Raw genomic sequence first — 17,228 nt, forward strand, 5'->3', positions numbered from 1 at the left:
TCTTGTTCAAATTTTTGTAAGGAGTCTTTGGAAATGAAATTAATCTTTTGTCATATATTTTACAAATATGTTTTCTTTTTGTGATCTTTTTATTTTGCTTATGAAGGATTTTTTTTTGCCATATGAAAATTTTATATGATCCCATTAGTTGTTTTTTTTTTCCTTTAGGGCTTTAGGGTGTCTGGTAAAACAAAGTTTTTTCCCCCACTTTAAGACTATAAAAGTAATTCACCCATATTTTCTTCTAGAGCATGTATAGCTTCATTGCAGTTAAATCTTTATTCCAGGGGTGGGAGAGGCTGGGATGCGAGAAATAGACAAAAAAAATGTACTTGAAAAATAACTAAATAAAATTTTTTTAAAAATCTTTATTCCATCTGTAATTTATCTGCATATAAGTAGTGAGGTGCCGATCTCACTTATTTTTTAATGGCTCTCCGAGCTGGCCCAATGCCATCTTTTAAATAACTCGTCTTTGTCCACTGATTGGGAATGCCATCTTTAGAGTACGTTGATTTCCCACTATTTTTGGAATTGTCTATTCTATTCTATTGATCTATTCCTGTCCCAAGAGAACAGCTCTGGAATACACTGTAATATCTGCCCCCGTGAACTCTCCCTACCCCAGCACAATAACGAGGACTGAACCCGCGCACAGGGGAGAGGCACCCTAGGTGAGCACGGTGATGGAGAAAGGAGGCGTGTTTCCACCTGAGGGCCGGGCAAGGGGGAGGTTTCTGGAGGAGGTGACATCTACTCTGAACCAAGAGAAGGCGGGAGGAACGTGACAGGTGGCAAGTGGGCCGGGTGTCCAGGGAGAAAGAAGAGCCTGGATAGAAGCACCGGTTGTCTCACATGTGCCGCATTCGAAATACTTGACCTGCAGGGTGGGTTGTAGCACGGCCCATCCATTGATTCTTCGCATTGCTGATTTTTGCACCGGTAGCTGCAACCTCCTAGGTAGTTCGACACCTTTTCCGAAGTCTAGGAGACACAGTCCAATACTGTCTCCTCATTCCTTCTCCATTTAGATAATTTCCCGTGATGAATATAACAGAAAGCCCTGACTTGTTGAAATACACTTTCCTAACAGCTACAGCGAAGGTCAAATTAGTTTCATCAGTCTTCCCAGGAATGTGTTGCTTTAAAATGTCATCGGTTAATCTCTGTTTGTGTCACTCTCCTACTCCAAAACCTTGAACAGCTCCCAGCTGCTGGCAGAATAAGATCCAGTTCCCTGGCCCGGAGTTCGAGGCCTTCCCCAGCTCTGCTGGCTGCACAGCCTTCTGTCCCAAACTGTGGACTGTGCTTCAGACAGACTCACCTCCTTCGGCCCCTCGGCCACCCATGTGTGTGTGACCTCCTCTATGCCTTTGATCACACATGCTTTCAGGCACAAGATCTTTCCACAGATGTGTGTGAACCCACTACCGCATGCCAGGCACCATAAGTCTGAATGAAGCAATGAATGATACAGACCCGGGTCCGCCCACGTGGAGCCTGCAGGCCAGCAGGAAAGAGACTAAACAAATGGCCACACGGTTTCTGGTCGCAGGATGTAAATTTGGTTGGTACCTGGCAGTTGTGGAGCCTGCTGGGAAGGAAGTTCCCAGCCTGCGAGGAGGACCCGGAGGACGCTGAGGGCTCCACGGAAGACGCGCCGCCTCGGTCGGGCACTGACGAACGCACAGGCATTCACCAGGGGGACGAGGCTTTGGGCGGCTGGCGAAGACACCCGCCAACCCTGCCAAACCGAGGTCCCCCGAGCTCTCCATGTCAGTCTCCCAGACCAGCAAGCTGGCTCTGGGGACGGGCCTCTCTCGGTCTTCTGTCACTTACTGTCCCGAGTCACTTCCTGTTTCCTGTGTCACACCTCATTTCCCCAACTGGAAGTGAGCTCTCAGGGGCTGGGACAGGCTCTCCGGTGGCAGAGCCCCTGTGGCATCCCACACATAGTAGGAACTCACCGCACATGACTCAGAAACCTGTCCTGCCCACTGCCCAGCACAGCCCCGAGGTCTGCGGCGGAGCCCGGAATTAATCACACCAGTCTCGGCATGGGCCATGCTTTGTAACTCCCACAAAGTGCACGCCTACCTCTTCCCTCTCCCTTCTCCTAGCACCTCTGGAGAGACTCAGCCGAAACCCAAGGTCAGACACAAACTGGCACTTGCCCTCCCGGAGGTTGGTCATAGCAGCGCTGTTTGCAGCAGCCCCAGGAACCCACCAACAGGGAGTGGACGTCGTGGTGCGTGGGCACCTGGAAGGCTACTCGGCAGTAGGACAGCATGAACTGGCTCTGCGCGTCTCAACACTGATGGCTCGCACGAACGTACGCTGGTGAGAAGCGCTCACGCCACACGACTCTTTCACGTGAAGTTCTAGAGTGGGCAAACCAATGTAGGCTACTAGAGGCCAGGACAGTGGTGGGTCGCCCTGGCTGGGCGGTACTGACGAGAAGGGGCACAGAGGCTCTTTGGGGTGCTGACAGTGTCCTATTTCCTTTTTTCAATCCCCACCAGAGGGCCTGCTCATAGATTTTAGAGAGCGGGGAAAGGGGGGAGAAAGAGGAAGAAAAACACCAACGTGAGAGAAACATCAATCGGTCGCCTCTCATGTGCCCCAACTGGGGACTGAGCTTGCTACCCAGCCATGTGCCCTGACTGGCAATTGAACCCTCAACCTTCCAATTCATGATTCACAGGGTGTCGCTCCAACCTGTGAGCCACACTGGCCAGGGCTGTTCTGCTTCTTGATCTGAGAATTGGTCACAGGAAGTGGATTCAGTCGGAGAGAATCCACTGAGCTGTCCACTTAAGGATGTGTGCTTTCTTCTGCATGTATGTTATACTTCAGTAAAGGTTTGAAGAACAAAAGCAGAAAGCCAAGACTGGTTCTCACGGCCAGCAGCTCAGAGCTCAGCGCAATCAATTGCTGCACCAGCACCGTTCTGGGTGGAAGTACGTTACCTTATTTCATCAGCCAAATAACAAGGTCAATATTAATTGCCATTTTACACCCACAGAGTAGGGGCTCTTCAAGGGAGATTAAATGACTCACCCAGTCACCCAGTAGAAAGGATACAGTGCGCAGGGGACATGCCCTGCTGAGGCGGGCCCCTGGGCTGGACTGTGACGCTGGGCCCCACTGGCCTCCCACAGAGCAGAATGAGGAAGCCACCAGAGCCAACTCGAGCCCACAGCACAGCCAGCGGTCTCCCTCAGGCTGGGGACTGGGAGTGGGCTGGGGCTGCTGGAGGCCTTCGACCTCTGGCCACAGCCCAAGGCTTCTCTGTGCAGCCCCCGAGGGAGGCTGTCACTGGGGCGTCTGCAGGACACTTTAGCTGGCTCTTCTGCAGTTGACTGGGGCAGGAGAGAGCCCCTCTGCAGGCTGTGAAGTGCTAACTTCATCTGCCGGGCTGAGAAAGACATGCCGGGAACAGGAGCAGGCTATCAAGAGAACGGGACAGACAGCACTTCCCGTTTCGGCTGAAATACTGCGATGACAGAGCCCACAGGTGGCGTGTGGGTGGATGAGTAGTGGCTGAGGGTTCCGGAGCCAGAGCTGCTGGGGGCTGGAGTCTTGAGATTGGTGGTCCACATCCAGGGTGGGGGAGCAGAGGAGGGAGCAGGTGACTGGGGGTGTGTTTTGTTTGCATTCAAGCTTTTCCTCAGTGTGACCTCAGGCAGGTAGGTGACTTAACCACTCCAAGCTTTGTTTTTTTCATGTCTAAAATAGGGGACAAGAGGCCCTGGCTGGTGTAGCTCAGTGGATTGAGTGCCAGCCTGTGAACCAAAGGGTCACCGGTTCAATTCCCAGTGAGGGCACATGCCTGGGTTGCAGGCCAGGGCCCCAACAAGGGGCACATGAGAGGCAACCACACATTGATGTTTCTCTCCCTCTCTTCCTCCATTCCCCTCTCTAAAGTAAAATAAAATAAAATAGGGGACATCAGCAGAAACTTGTCTCTGAATGGCGGCTCTGAGGCTCAAATGCAACGATGCCTGCAGGGGCTGGACTGGTACCTAGCACAGAGCACCTGCCCAAAACTTCATGATCATTAACGATGGAGACAATGTGGAAAAGAAGTAATCAGTAATACAGACATCAGTCCACAAACAGTTCTCGAGCCCCTCCTATGTGCTGGCACCTGACCCAGGTTCAGGGACTGGGGTGGTGAGTGACCTGGGCCCGTCCCCATGAAGCTGACAGCCTTGGCCAGTCCTCGCCCTGGCTAGCACTTCCCCCTTTCTCTTCTCCCTCCCCTTCCCTTGGGAAATAACAGCACAAATGCTGGAGGGAGCGGGCTCTTCCTCTCAGTAACTCTACGACTTTGGTCAAGTTACTTAGGCTCCCTGAAACTGAGCCTCGTCCCCCGATCTCTAAGACCTGACACACAGAAGCCCCTCAACCATTGTTCCTATTCTCTGCCTTGCCTCCCCCTCTCTTCCGCTTCCTTTCCACTTCCTCTCTGTTTCTCTCTTTTACTAGTTTTTGTCCTGCCATGTGTGTGTGTGTGTATGTGTGTGTGTGAGGTACCTGTTGTGAGTGCTGTGGCACTTGGCAATTTAACACCCAAGAGCACTGTCAAACCAAGTTCGTGGTGCCTGGGCCATGGCAGATACTGTGAGCTAACTTACTTGACACCCAGACTCCACATTTCTCCCTTTCCTTTCTCAACTAGAAAGAGCTGGGAAATGCAGTTCTTTCTTGCCCAGCCTCCCTTGCAGCTGTGGGTAGCCATGTGACCCTGTTCTGGTCAATAAGATGTCAACAAAAGTCTATTGGCAACTTTCTGGAAAAGCTTTTGCTTTGCTGGACTAAGCTTATACCACCCCTTCCCATCTTCCTGTCAACTTGAATGTGGACAAAATGGGTGGAGCAACAGCAGCCACCTTGCAACCATGAGGAAAAGGTCAACTAGGTCACAGAGACCCAAACCCAACATTGCCAGTGTCAGCACTAACAATGGCTCCTCCATTCTTGTTTTAGGAGTAAAAAAAAAATCATGTTTTGCTACGCAGTCGGCTGGGTTTTTGCACTTTTTACTCAAAAGCATCTCTGACTGATTCACAGTCCTCCTGTCTGTGGATGAACTAGACAGCAAGAAACCACACTTCTAGGTGGCCTTTTCTCTAGAGTGTTAGCTTCTTGAAGAGACTGAGAAGGGGGCTGTGTCTGGGCCCCTGTTGAGTGTATTGTGGTTCTTCGGGAAGCCAAGCACTCCCTTCTATTACCTACGGACCCTGCAGGAGCGCAGGCGCCAAGGCTACTGCGCAGGCGTGCCTGGGCACTTCTAAGCTGCAGCAGTGCTTCTGTTCAGGCCTTCTTTTGCTTGAGGTACTTGAAGCCATTCCAAACATCTAGGCCTTCAAATGACCATGGGCCTAGCGAGGCATGGAGTCCGTCACTCATTTCTGCCGGGGAGAAAGCTGCAGGGGAGAAAGCAGTGCCCGGCCTGAGGGCAGGCTGCTTGTGGCCATGCTGAGCCAAGCCTCTCCCTGGCTGTCTTCTGCACCCGGCCAGAAGCGCAGGGATACCCGGGCCCTGTGATGGGGCACTGCTGATAGGTGGAGAGGGGCAGCCTGGGGCCAGGAGGACCGGGTGGGCGGAGCTCTGGTCCCCTTTCTCAGCACCGCCTGTGATGTACCTGCCTGTGGCTGACCCTGGATACACTGGACTTCCTCCCTGAAGAGTGTCCTTGAAGAAAGGGGTTCTGCTGTCAAAAAGCCAACTCTGAAACCCACCGGAGTTGGGCCCACACCTGCTGCCCCACTTATGGGGAAGCTGCAGGAGAAAGGAAGGTCAGACAACTGGTCAGGGGCAGGGCCGCCCCTAGAACAAGCCAGAGTCACTGGGCACCCTCTTGGGTGCTTGTCCCCACTCGTGATCATCCCCGGTTACACATCTGCTCTTGCCTGTCAGAGGAAGATGCCCCATAAGACTTGATGTTGCACATGCAACCTTGGTACCCGGCCGGCAGGCCCTGACAGAGCTGTCAAGATTAGCCCAGGCTTGCTACCCCTCACTCCCTCTGCCCTAGTTCCCTTGTTGTTCCTGCCCCAGGGCCTTTGCACTCACTGTCTGCTCCACCCAGAAAGCCCTTTCCCCTTCATCGCCACAGGGGCTGCCACTTCTTATCATTCAGGTCTGGGCTTGGTGCCACCTCTGCCCAGAGACCTCCTCACCCACAGGCACAATCTATCAACTGACCCTGTTTTCATTCTCTGCCCTAAACTCCTCACTTTTGTGTATTTTCCCCCCATTGACCTGTTTATCATCTCTACAGCCTGCAAGCTCCCTGACAGCAGGTCTCTTATCTGTCTCCTTCGCTGCTGAATCCTCAGTGCTTAGAACGGGGTCCAGGACACAGTAGGAACTTAAGTGATTTCTGAATGAACGAAGGACCATTTTTAAAAGCCATGCAAACACTGGGTCACGGGGAGGGCAAGGGTCTGGTGGACGGTGAGCAGAAGCCTCTGTCTCCTGCTGAGTGGAGGTGGGGGAGCCGCCAGCCTGCCCAAGGCCCATTAATGAGGTAAACACAATCACAACCAGGAACAAGCTTGGCTGTGCTTCTCCGAGTCTACCCAAAGCCATTATCTCTAATTGATCTCCAGACATCAGCTGCTGAAGCCTCGGAAACCCTCCTGGATCCTCCAGGTCTGGTTACAAAGCCGCAGCCCACCCACCCACCGAGTGGGGCAGGGTCTCCTGAAGCAGCTCTTTGCTGGAGTGCCGGGAACCATCTGGGCCCCACATGAGGAGGAACCACCAGACTGGTGAGAGTCAGGGTGGGCCACGAACCCGCGTGAAAGCCACAACCGACACTGCTCAGCCGCCAGAGGCCAAGCAGCCTGTATTTCAGAGCCTTAAGTCTCTACAAAGCCACTGAGGGTCTTGTCCGCAAAAATAGGTGACAAAGAGGGAGCACCGAGAAAAAGCGCTCTGCCCAAAACATCCCACTTGCTCTAGATGAAGGAGACATTCTGAAAATTGGAGACAGGAGATTAGTTATTAAAAAGGCCAACAAAAATCCAACAGGCCTTAGCCACAAGACACCAAAGCCCCTCTGGGTCTCAGTCAGGCCAGGGCCCAGAATTGGGGTGGGGGCACGAGGTCAGCAATAGGTTCAGTGACCATCTGGACGTTTCGAGCTACCCCTTCCTGGCTCAGCAGGGCGCAGGCAGACGCCGCCTTTCCTGTTGGGTGTCCCTCAGCCTCAGACACAGAGCAGGGAGTCAGCTGCCCAGGGTGCCTCGCAGGCGCGTTCACAGCCAGAGCTCCGTGGGGGAGAGCGGCCGCCCCCCATTTACGGAGGCCCAGGTAGCAGCGCCTGACCTTGCCCCCGGCTTTTCCCCGGACACCGATGAAGCGTCCCAGGCCAGCCCTGCACGCAGGATCCTGCTCGTGGCACCAGGCAGCTCTCCTGCCTGCGTCAGTAAACTATGGGCGCTGCGTGCATTTTTTCCTGGATAATGAAGTTGAAAGGCCACATCTGCATCCCTGCATGCGGGGGGTGGATGTCGGCCGCCTGGAAGGGGACTGGGTCTGTAGGAGCTGATGGGGACAATGAGCTGTTTAGGTTTGGGGGGATCCACTACCGGCTACTGGCCCTCAAGACCGGATGTCAGCTGTTTTCTGCTTTTGTCCCACCCGCTTCAGGGAAGCAGGGAGGAGGAGGAGATGCAGAGACCTCTCTGAACCGGGCTGCCCTGGCCGGGCTCGTTTTCTTCGAGCCTTTGGAAGCTGCAGCAAGTTTCCAGAAAGCACCTGAACATGCTCAACAATATGTATTGATCACTAAAATAGTGCCCCCAAAACAAAGATGTTTGACAATGGGTTTACACTCCTCTCTCGCCTTCTCCAAATAAAGGTTGCTAAGAAAACATTGTCTCTCAAGTGCAGAAATGCCCTATTTTGCGTGGCACTGCCTTTAGGAGGAGGAGGAGGGCACTGGGCTGTCAATGTTTACAGCCCCCAGATTCCGTCACTGAGCTCCTGGTGGTCCCGGCGCACAGTCCCTCCATTTCTGCATGAACGGAAAGGCCTGCAGCGAGAGCGTCTTGTTTACACGGTTGGATCAACGGTGCCTCCACGGTATTTTTACCCCACTAAGAAGGGCATGCAAAAAATTTGAGGCACTGAACAATTTTTCCCAAATAACTCTTTTTTTTCCAAGCCAAGGAAACTTTCAAACAGAAGGACAATGAGGGGAAGCATTTTTACTAAACATTAAACCACATTAGTTGTTAAACTTAAAATGGTGTGGACCTGGTACACGACCAGACAGAGGCCAATGGACTGGACGCAGGTAGATCCGGTTCCAGGTGGAAACTTAGTCCATTACGAAGGTGGTGACTCAAATCAGGGGGAGGAAAACAGATTCTTCAGTGAGGGAGGCTGACAGAAAAGGGTGAAGCAGGATCCACCCTTCAGAATACGCCAGCACAAGGTCCAAATGGATCGTAGATTAAATATGAAAAATGGAAACATGTACATATTTCGCTGTGTCAGCTGGGAGGGTCTCAAAGAAAGGGTGCCCTGGCAGCAGTCAGCACACCTGGCACCCGGACCTTGGATGTCAATTCGCCTCCCCAGTTTAAGGAGTCAGAGATCCTCGGAGACGTGGCTGATTCTAGGATTGGGGCAGGACACATATAAGATGAGCCTGGAGCATACTGTAGCGCCAGAAAGTAAGGAAATATTAAAACGAAATAAAATGGAATGACATCCTACAAAAAAACAAAACTAAAGAAAAAATTGGGGAGGGTATTGTCAAAATAGCACGGGAGCCAGCTGAGAGAGGTCCCAATGGCCAAAGCTAAAACAATTCAAGCAATAAAATGAAGACGTATCTAATTATAACCCAAATATAAAATAAATAACCACAAAAAAGTGGTTGAGGGCATTTATAAATGAGGAAGGAGAGAGAAATCTCCCACGCACGAGAATTCCAAATAATGCATGTGGACACCTGCCCCTCCAGGGAAGAAAGCATGAGCCCCTGCTCCCCAGGTGTGGGCTGTGTGGGGGCGACCCCCCCAAAGAACCATCATGGAGCGGGGCGGAGTGCGGAACTTCACGGAGACGGCCCCTGGCAGACACCACCGCAGCCTGGTGTGCCTGAGCCACGTCGACGGCAGGGACCCTGGACGTGCGGTGGCACAGGCGGCACCGCGGCTGCGGTCTGCCTCCTAAGAACCCACCACCCCAGCTTTATGTACTGAGCATAGCATCAGACAAATCCCCAACTTCTGTAAAATGCCTGACCAGTAGTACGCGTCACAACGGTCAAAGTCATCAAGAACGAAGAAAGTCTGAGAAGTTGTCACAGCCGAGAGGAGCCGAAGGAGACCTGGCGACTAAGTGCATGTCCTGTCCCGGACAGAACTACAGGACGGAAAGAGAACACTCGGCAGGGACCACGGAAATCTGAATACACGGTGGGCTTCAGCCAGCAGTGATGCAGCAATAGCGGGCTCGTTAGTTGGAACAAATGTATCTATTGCACTAACGTAAGACGTTAATGATGCGGGGAAATGGGGTGGGTGGGTAATATAAGAAATCTGTAGTGTCTTCTCGATTTTTCTGTAAATCTAAAACTGTTTTAAAAGAACAGTCTATTAAGAAAAAAAGAAACCATGGTAACACTAGAAGAAAACATGGAGGTGGAGAAGAGTTAGCCCTTTAAAGACTTAAATGCAGAAGCCATTAAAGAAAAAAACGAACATATTTGAGTACATAAAAATAAAAACGACAAAACACACACGCCACAAGCAAGAGTAAAGAATACAGGACTAAGGTTGGGGAAAAAAGAGGCAATGGCCAACTCCAGGGAATGAGAAGGGAAGAACTGTAATCGCGGGATGCTAACTGGCTCCACCATGGAACATACGTACACAATCACAATACTGTAAATAACGACAGGCCCTGGCCGAGTAACTCCCTTGGTTAGAACATTGTCCTGAGACGCCAAGGTTGTGGGTTCCATCCCTGGGCGGGACACATACAGAAATCAAGCAATGAATGCACAAATCAGTGGAATAGCACATCGATGTCTCTCTCTCTCCACCACTTCCCCCCCACCTTCCTCCCTCTTTCTTAAGAAATACCAGTAAATAAAAATCAATATAATGAAAAAACAAGTAACAGGCAGGCAGCTCCCAGAGGCCTGGTGATGGTGTCTAGGAGGCACGAAGGTCAGGAATTGGGGAGAAAGGAAGGAGGCTGGAAACTGAGAGGTGGTCCCAGCACACGGCGCTGGGCAGAGGAGAGAGGGACTCGGTGGCCAGGGCGGCAGGCCCCACATTCTCACAAACTCCACAGGGTCCGCGCCTTGCCCTTTCCACACAGATGCTCAGCGTCTGGAGACGCTGCTCTGGAGAGGAGACTACAGCAAGGCAGCAGCAAAACTTACAAAAGGTGAAGAGATCAGTGGTGGGGAGATGCCAAGGGCTGCGAAAGAAAGATGCTGCTTCTCACGGTGACGCCTAAGATGTTTTTTACGTTCAACAGAACAACCGACCTTCTCAATTTCCCCCAAGGGCAGACCCCCAAGGTTAAAAGGCCCTGAAATCATACTGGGAAACTATGCCTTTGATCAGCATAAAGTATCTTTCTTTGCTCTGTTTAATGCCTTTTTTTTTTGCCTTGAACATTTACTTATAAAAATATGTCTCTTATAACTGCCAAATCGATTTTGCCATTTAAAGAACCCACCTGTTTTTGACTCCAGTGAAATCTAACCCATTTATATTTATTGTGATTTACGGATGTTTGGTGCTGTTCCTGTTAGCTTACTTATGTTTTATCTTCAGTATAAAGATGCTAAAGTATAAAGATGCTTCTGGTTGTTTCTTCTTTTAACTCCCCATTTCCTTCTTGCTAGGCTGGTCCATTTTTCTTTGTTGTTGCTTTTTTTGTTTGTTTGGCTTTGTTGTTGTTGTTTTTAAATGTTCTTTAGAGGTTTAGAAGTTCTCCATTCTATTTCTATTCCATGGAGATTACTCTTCAATGAAAAGAAACACACATCAGAGCCTCTGCTTTCGTAAGAGACCCTCAAAGCTTTACATACACCAGGTCAAAGCAGAGGACACGGCGAAGTTCCCATTCTGCCGTTTCTTCCGAGAGGTGTGCCCCGCCTGAGCTGCGGGGCAGCCTGAGGAAGGAGGAGGAGGAGATCCTCATTGCTGCCACACCCTAAAACCTGGGGGTTGGACTCAGCACCCTGGGAAGGTGGCTCCTGACAGGTTAAGAGTCCTGTGAGTCAGACGCTAAGTAAGTGGCAGGCTTGCACTGTAAAACCCAGTAACTGGGTTTCTCCATTGGGGTGGGCCCATTTTCTTGGGCATCTTCTGAGCAGGGGGGAGGTTGAAAAGTGTCCGTGAGAAAAGAGAGCCACAGAAAGGGGTAAGGACTCAGAGCAGCCCTAATCCCTCTGTGTCCCACAACCTGGTCCCAAAGATACTGATAAAAAAGTGACTGTGGTTAGCCAAAAGATGCAAATGACCCAAATGCCCATCAGTGAATAACTGGATAAACACAAGGTGATCTAGCCATACAATGGAATATCACCCAGCCTCGAGAAGGATGTGGTTCTGCCGTGCATCACAACACACACCAGCCTTGGAAACATCAAGGGAAATAAGCCAGACACAGAAGCACAAATGTATGCCACTTATATGCGGTACCGAGACGGTCAAATGTCTAGAGCCAGAAAGTAGAACAGTGGTTACCAGGGGCTGGGAAGGGGCGATGGGGAATTATTGCTTTAAGGTTAGAGTTTTTGTCTGGGGAGATAGAAAATCTCGTGGTCATGCCTGCACAGCATTGCGAATGGACTGACTACCACTGACTTGCACATTTGAAGTGGTTAAAATGGCTAATTCCATGTTACGTACATTGTACCACAATTAAAAATAAGCGACTGGAGAGAGCTATTCAGAGTGGGCTTGCTTCCTTCTCCACTCAGATGGGAGAAGGCCACACCCTCGGGCGTGCTCATTTCCCGCCCAAGTCCTTGCCTCACTCCCCAGAGCTGACTGAGGAAGGGCCATTTCGTGGCCTCACTTCCCAGAGAGGCCATGCTCTGCCTGCTCCTCCTCCTCCTCCTCTCTCCCTTCTGACAAACTCGTTCTGGCCTTCCCCAGCCCAGGTCCTCCTAGAGCTGTCACCTCTCGGATTCCCTCCCCTGGACCCACTTTGACGGTTCGAATCCCATGTGAAGTAAGTGCAAGTCCCTGAGACACCCAGCAGGCTCCCCAACCCGTCTTGTTCCTGTTTCCAGTCCCGGGTCAGGGTTCACGCTGCCGTCTTGTCCTCTCAACTGAGAAGAGCTCCCTGAGAGCAACCACATTGTCTTATTCCTCTCTGTGGTCCTGGTTTCTTGTTCAAGGTCATTCACTGTGTCTATTAAACACAGGTTGTATAATAACATTATACTGTCAATAGCGATAGAGGTCATTGAAACGTCCCCCATGCTTCTTATGTGCCTGGCACTGTACTCAGCACTGAACTCGCTTTGTGTCATTTAACATTTAGAATAACTCGGTGAGGTAGGTGTAATAGTGTTACTCACTCTCAGTAACTGGCGAGGAAAAAGAAGCACAAAGAGGCGAAAGCCATTTGCCCACAGTCGCACAGCGGGTAGGGCTGGTGGAAGGGGCTGTGTCAGCCGGGCCCCGGGGTCCTCAGTCGAGGTGGGTGGGCGGCATGTGCCGCCCGAGAACAGTGCGGCTCTATCTACTCTGGCCCCCGGAAAGGAGCAGGGGCGCCCCTGGGCAGGGGCTACCGACCCTGCAGAGCCCACACATGTGTGTGGGGGGGTCTGCTTCTCCTCCGAGACCCCCCAGGACCCAAGGAAAACCCTGGGTCAGGGGCACAGGGCAGAGCAGAGGGAGGCAGAGGTTAATGGAAGCCAGTAAGAGCCTCCATCAGGCAGGCTTGCTTAAACAATGGAGCCGCGCACCACTTCACACGCTGCTGGGGGAACCATTAAAACCATTAGCAGGACATTAGCGCTGCTCTAAGAACTGGAGAGGGGAGGAGGAGGAAGGTGCTGACAGCCCTCCCACTCTGGGACAGACCAAGGAGTTGGAGGCCGGGGGGAGCGGGGGCTGAACCAAAAAAGAGCCGCGCCCGGGGTTGGGTGCCCTGCCCTGGGGAAGTCGCTGCACCTCCAGGGGCTTTGGCCTCTGCTGCGATAAAATGAAAGTCCGTGTCTGGGAAGGAACGCAGATGATTTGTCTCTCTCCTTCCGGATCTGGATCTGATTTCTACAGCGGGTTGAAACACTGGGGTCTGGGGAATGAGCAGGACAACTGCACCCATAATGTGGATATCCAATTACGTATGCGCCTCTGCAGATAAGTGAGCCTGCATAAGGTAGGGGAGACCTCCTAACCTCAGCCCCGGTCCCGTGCCAAACTCCTCTTTGGATGTTTTCTTAGGCGTTGTATATTTAAGGCGGTCCCAGCTCCCAGGCTAAACAAAGCCAGCTCTGCCAAGCATCTCTGCCAAGGACGTTTCCCCTCCACCAGCGCCACGGGCGATGCTCTGTCCCGATGAGCACATCCTCATCCAGGGAGCGTGCAGGGAAACAGGGCCTGGGGCCCCGGCAGGTGCACGGGCTGGAGGATGGGAGAGATCTGAGTTTCGATTCATGCTCGTGGTTGTGTGACCTTGAGCCAATGCTCTCCGTGTTTGAGCCTCAGCTGTGGCATGCGTTAAATGAGGATAATAGACAGGACCCTGCAGAGTTGTAAGGGTGGAGGGCAAAGTGTGTAACATGCTCGACACAGAGCAGGTGCCCCGTAAATGACCCCTCTGCCCGAAACAGCACCTACTGTGCTCGCCCCCTTGTCCCAGCTCCCTAAGCTCTTCCTACAGACCCGAGTGTCCAGTCTCTCACTGAGCTGCGAGAGCCCAGCCGGCAGGGCAGACTCGACTCTGTTCCCCACCGTCTCCTTGGTACCTGGCTCGGGTGCACAGTGGGTGGATAGGAGGACGGAGGGGTGGGTGTGGGCAAAGAAGTGAGTGAATGGCAGGAAAAGTGTGCAACCAGCTTATTTGGTAGGTGGAAACATCAGGACCCAGAGAGCAAAGAGACTCCGAATAATTTGGAAAACCATCACCAAAAAACCCCAAGGTGGATTTTAAAGTGGTGTGAACAGGACAACCCCCTTCGCTCAGTAATCTGGGGAAAGGATGGTCACAGTAATCTGAGTGGTGGGTGACTGTGACTTTTATCACTGCGCTCTTGCTTTCTGGTGCCGATTTTCCTACCCAGGCTGTGTGTTACTTGTGTCATTATATTTTTTTTTAAGTATGGAAAAAACCCGAATGAGAGAGAAAACACGACCAGTGGCCGCCAACCCAGCACTCCTCTGGGTGTACCCTGCACACAGCCCCGAAAGGGCTTTGAAAGACGGGCTGCTGGTGAGGGCACAAGGTGGCAAGGTGGGGGGAGGGCCGCCTGTGAGCACCGCCCGCCTCCCTCCCTAACCTCCTCTCTGGGAGAAGGCCAGTGCGGAGCAGGTCTCATTCCTGAAAGTTTCCCGCCCTGCCCCCTCCGAGAAAATGTATCCATCCTCAGTGCAACTGGGTGCGACCTCAGTTTTATATCTTTATGAGAGTTTTCCCAGGTAAGGACAAAAAAATAAAAAGATTTTATCAGGGCACGCTCCTATTTTCAGCTCGACGTGGCCCCCGTGCTGGCAGCTCCTGGGGTCTGCGTCTCAGGAGGGAGGGCCTGCGAGGGCAAGTCTGGCCCCGGAATGCATGCACCCGGAGGGCACTGAATTTTTGCCACAGTGAATCAGACTTCGAGAAGAATCTTCCTTCTTTGTGTGACTGTGACCGTTGGATTTTCATTCTACCTAATCCCCTCGTGCAGAAGAACCCCTCTGCCAGTTTAACCTGACATGCTGGGCAACAAGCAGTGTGATTTTAAAAAATTGATTGATTTTAGAGAGAGCAAGATATCAATTTGTTTTTCCACCTATGTGTGCATTCATTGGTTGATTCCTCTATGTGCCCAGACCAGGGATTGAACCCAAAGCCTTGGGGTATCGAGATGCTACTGTAACCAACTGAGCTACCGCACCAGGGCAAGCAACATGCTTCTGTCCGATTCACAAATAAACCCAACCACCTGTTCGCTGTCTGCTCAAGGCAAAGTGAGGGGAAATGTTCCACTTGCTTTACTTCTTGTCTCTAGGGTATCTAATGCTGGAAAAAACCAAATTATTGGGATTCTTTTTCCATGGGCCTGAAAGAGCACCCACCCCACTTTGTTCAAATTAATAAAATATCATTTATCCTGGCCCCCAGTGCGTTTAGATTTGCCTTGTTTTCCACGCAGCCTGCGTGAATGATTTGCAAACACCACAGGTGTTAGAGTCATGAGCACGGAATGAAACCACTTTCAGAACCTGGCCTGGGACACGGGATTTGCCAGCAGTTCAGCCAGTCTCGAGGCTGTTTGAATGGGGGGCCATCCACCCACCTCAAGGGGAGCCCTGTTCTGTGCCACAGGAAAAAAGCAACTAATTCAAATATACGTATTTTCACAAGCTGAAGAATCAAAGACTTCTGGGTCCTTGGCCCTTCCTGGCTGCTGCGGACTAATAATCTGGCAAGCAATGTGATTTTTTGTTTTGCCATGTGCCTGGCTACAAAAGAGGCGTGTTGGTGCTGCCGAGCCGGTGAGGCCCTGAGAGCCCGCTGCTGCGCATGGAGAGCTGCAGACGGACAGAAGAAAGGCCCCTGGTACGAGGTAGGGTGCTGCTTCTCCTGCCAGGTGTGCGGGGAGGGTCTGTCCCTTTGATCTCCTGCTGCGCACAGGAGAAAGTCAGCTGCTTTCAGAGGCCCATCTGGGAAGCCACGAGTGAAGGCAGGGAAGACACAGTCAGCTCCACCGGAAGCACAGGCCGCCCCAGTCTTGGCCTCAGCCCCAGCTGGACTCAGAGCACCCTGGAGACAGACCCTTGCCCACAATCCTCCCTCCCCTTGGGAGTAGAGCCCAAACCTCTTGAACTCCAGTTCATTCACAGCTGTCCATCGAGTGCCTAACACTGTGCTTTCCCCTTGGTTCAGCAGCAGAAGTCCTCACAGTTTCTGCATTAGCCACAGCAGCCTCTCAAATGCTCATGGGCGCTGCTTCCCTCGAGCCACAGGGTCCTTGCATAAGCTGTTCCCTCATCCTGGAGCTCTGTTCCCTTCACACCTTGATCTCAGCTGAAACACCCCTTTCAGAGGCAAACTTCCTTGACCGCTGCCTCGATCCATGCCCCCCCCACATCTAGGTATGGACACTCACAGCGCCACGTGCCCTACTGTGTGGCGTCTGTCACAGCGGCACCGCGACGGCTGACGAGCCTCCCCCTCGATTGTCTATGTCTGTCTGCTGTGAGCTGGGTACTTCTGTGCTCTCTTCACTCATCCCCCGCTCACAGAGCAGGGCTCCGTAAGTATCTGTGGAGTACCCACATCCTTGCTAATGCACCAAGCAGTAAACCCCCCGGACCTGAGGGATCTCGGGTGGGCTGTGCCGCCACTGTGGGCTCGGGATCTAACGCAGTTTCGTAGAAAACAAGGGGCGGTCCCAGAGGCTCTGTGTTTCACTCCTCATGGTGACCGTGATGTAACTGATGGTGACGGGCCAGAACGGTAATGAGACGGTGTGAGAGGCCAGGCCCCTGCGACAGTGTGAATGGCGACAGAGAAGGCCGGGAGCCCCTCTGTGGCGGTGGCCAGAGGAGCTCTCCCGCTGAGCCTGCTCAACGCTGAGCCTGCTCCCGCTGGTGGGACTCCGTACCTGCCACCACCCTTCCTGCTGCTCACAGGCCAGCCCAGAAACAACTTTGCCACATCAGCTTTGATTACTTGAAGTTTCTTAGGGATGCAGCCATCACAGAACAGACACTCTCGGGACAGCAAATGCCAGAGGCACAGAGACACAAGAAAGCACTGCTACCCAGAGCAAGGCTTACTTCACGAAACCTTCAGGGGCTGGTCATGGGCCTGCCGTCCCTCCTCCTTAGTGGAGTGTAAACTCAGTATGTTCACGCCAACCAGCTCAAACCTTCGGGCTGGGCGCCGCAGCCCCAGACACTACCTGAACACACCCTGCTAACATCACCTTGGAGCTGGCTTGGGGCCATCGCCCCCCCACCATCCCCCCCCACTATGGCAACACATGCTTGGGTTGTCAAGGAGACCAGTGG

The 17,228-nt window shown here is 52.4% G+C and overlaps 1 protein-coding gene across 3 annotated transcripts in view; it reads right to left on the reverse strand.

Annotated features, from left to right (window-relative positions):
- Positions 1-17,228, reverse strand: part of NOL4L (nucleolar protein 4 like) — a 131,002-nt gene that overhangs the window by 41,158 nt on the left and 72,616 nt on the right. The window lies entirely within an intron of this gene.

Source organism: Artibeus jamaicensis, unplaced genomic scaffold, assembly GCF_021234435.1.
Source record: "Artibeus jamaicensis isolate MK-2021 breed Jamaican fruit bat unplaced genomic scaffold, CSHL_Jam_final contig_685, whole genome shotgun sequence".
Taxonomy (NCBI): domain Eukaryota; kingdom Metazoa; phylum Chordata; class Mammalia; order Chiroptera; family Phyllostomidae; genus Artibeus; species Artibeus jamaicensis.